Genomic DNA, 3,135 nt, shown 5'->3' with positions numbered 1-3,135 from the left:
TATATATATATATATATATATATATATCTCAAGATGGAAAAATGCAGTTTAACAAATGCTAGAAACGTGGCTTTCAAAAGAAAGAGGGCTATTAAAGAGCCCATCCAGGTTCCTAACTGGCAACAAAGACTTGACAGAGCAGCCATACAGTATTCTAGGTTATTACATGCAGAGGGTTTTGGTCCAGTAATTAAAACCTCTGTTGTTGTTGTTTTTTCTTCAGAATTTAGAAGTAGGAAATTACTAGTCATCCAGTTTTTTTATATCACCTACGCATTCCTTTAGTTTTGTGAATTGGTTTGTTTCATCAGGCTGTGAAGAAATATAAAGCTGAGTATCATCAGAAGAACAGTGAAAACTAACAAAGTTAGTCTTGCATGTGTCACAGCTGCAGTTTTATCCTGGCCTTTTATCCTGGTTCTCTCGTGTCTTGTTTTCCTGGTTCTTGATATTCTGTCTGTTTATCTGGATTACTCTGTTTGCCTTAGCCCTGAACTTTTAAATAAAAATAAAAAAAACTACAGTAGAACAAATAAATAAGAAATGCTACATACATTGTGTAATCAAATCAAATCAAAACTCTGCATGTTTTTCACTGTGTAAATTATATATTTATTCTTTGTTAAGAAGCTGAACTAGGATTGTATTCTAAGGTGGTTCTGATTTCTCTAGTCGATCAGAACACATGAGTGGATCAGGTGGTCAATTTAAAATCAAAGGGGTTTATTGAACACTGACAATGCATTTGTTTGTGTGTATGTGGTTCTACAATAAAACAGAAATAAAGAAATAATCAGCATAACAAGACTTGACTTCTGTATCAAAACAAATCACATTAATCTATACAATGTTGTAGTGTGCGTAAATACAATATACAGTATCAACGTTCTGTGGCCGTATACATTGCGATATAGCTCTGTCCTCATTTATGTAAACGTACTCGGCACGTTGAAACAAAAAGTGCCGCAATACTGGCAATGACAGTGTACAATACAGCACTCTCAGATAAACTTCACAGAAATAATTCCCAGTATAGTAGCAAAATGATATAAATAAACATATAACAGGACGATGATACAGTCAAGTCATCTTTATTTGTATAGCGCTTTATACAATACTGATTGTGTCAAAGCAGCTTTACAGTTTTAAACAGGAACATAGTTTGTCAATAATGTAAGAGGACAGTAACAAAGAGTCATTTTTCAGCTAAAGTCAGTTCATTGATGATTCCGTGACGTCATCATCCAGTTCAGCTTCTCATCCAATAGTGTCTGTGCAATCAGTCAAGCATCCCCAACTAAGCAAGCCAATGGCGACAGTGGCAAGGAACCAAACAGTGATGTTATATTTGTAAACACAGCACATGAATGCGCTGAACTAGCTGGCTTAGCCTTAACACTTATTTCTGACATTCAATCGCAAACAGAAACAAATACCAACATGTCTTGGAACTGAATATTAGGATGAACAAGGATAGACTATGGAGCAAAACGGGTACTCACAATTAGTCGCAGAGGCACACAATAACACACAAAAATAGGTTATTTCTCTGGTGATGATCGACAAGTGCGCTAAGCCCTGCCTTTCCAACATTATTAAAGTTACAAAAGTGATTTTGTCAAGAGCAGGGAGAGATTTTTTTTTTTTTTTTTTTTTGATTAACATTAATGACTTCGTCTGAGAATAACTAATGTCTTCATGTCAGAGATCCCATCGACGCATCAGATCTGTTTTTTATTAGCACAAGGGGGACCTACACAATATTAGGCAGGTTGTTAATGATGTGGCTGATCAGTGTATCCCATTTTTATTATTTTGCCCTTTGCATATCAGCTCAGAGAGGCAATTATTTAGGATAGAAATGAGGTTTCATCTCAAGATGGCTCCGCGGATGGCTGCCTTGGTGTTGAGCTCTCCAGTTGTTTTACTGTTTTTGTTAGTTTTTCCTGTTTTTTGTTTATCAAACACTATCAGTTTCACCAGGGATGAACATTCGGCAGAGCACACCATACAATCTTCTACCGGTTTTCGACTATTCTGATGTTTTGCAGGATGTGGAGGAAATTTTATTTCTATCTGAAATATTATGATTATTATTAGTATTATTTGCTTCACTGTACTAAAGAGTATTCTTTAGACTGTCTCTGAGTGCTTCAGTTTGCTTCAGAATGCTTGAGTTTCCGATGAGCTGAGAGATAACAGGAAATCTATTTAATGTGTGTGTGTGTGTGTGTGTGTGTGTGTGTGTGTGTGTGTGCAAGACAAGTGTGAGACAGGAAATGTTAATTTAGCTTCTAAGAGGTCCTGGCTTCTTGGAAACGCACCTGGAGGACAATGGACAGATATGTTGAATATGCATTATGATTGGATGAGATCAAAGCATCCGCATTTGATGAAGGTATAAATGTTGAGTTGGGGTGTTTCCTCTTGGTCTCACTCTGCAGTCAACTTGGATGACTGTATATGACTGTTGAACTTTTCATTCAAGAAAATTAATATTCATAAGACTTTTGTCTCATACCTTTATTAAAATGGAAAATTGCCACGACACAGGACATTGTAGTTGGCGAAGCAGCTGCGGTGTTCAAGCGCTTAAAGACGTGCAAGCCTGGGAAGCGAACCGGCACACTCGTCAAGTTCCGACAGCACGGCTTTAGAACGACGCTGCCTAGCATCCATCTGGCGAATCTACACTCTCTACCCAATAAAATGGACGAACTTCTTCTGCTCTCCCGGAAAAATTTGGATTTTTCAATCTCTGCTGCCCTGTGTTTCACGGAAACCTGGCTGAATGAAGCCATTCCGGACAGCACGTTACATCTGCCAGGCTTCCAGCTGTTCAGAACAGATTGCGACGCAGAATCAGCGGGGAAATCGTGTGGCGGCGGGACATGCTTCTACATCAATGAAAGGTGGTGTACAGCTGTAACAGCATTGAAGAAGATGTGCTGTCCTGATCTAGAAGTGCTCTTCATCATGTGTGTGTGTGTATATATATATATATATATATATATGTGTATTCAGTGTGCTTATGTATAAGTTGTTTTGGCCTCAGAACAGCTCCTGAAATACAGGAAGGAAACACATCCTCTCTGTAGTGACAGTTCAAAGAGAAATGAAAGTGAGATGTGAGAA

The sequence above is a fragment of the Sinocyclocheilus anshuiensis genome, unplaced genomic scaffold (genome assembly GCF_001515605.1).
Source record: "Sinocyclocheilus anshuiensis isolate Anshui unplaced genomic scaffold, SAMN03320099.WGS_v1.1 scaffold1069, whole genome shotgun sequence".
NCBI classification, from domain to species: Eukaryota; Metazoa; Chordata; class Actinopteri; order Cypriniformes; family Cyprinidae; genus Sinocyclocheilus; species Sinocyclocheilus anshuiensis.
Note: the sequence above shows the minus strand (reverse complement) of the source record.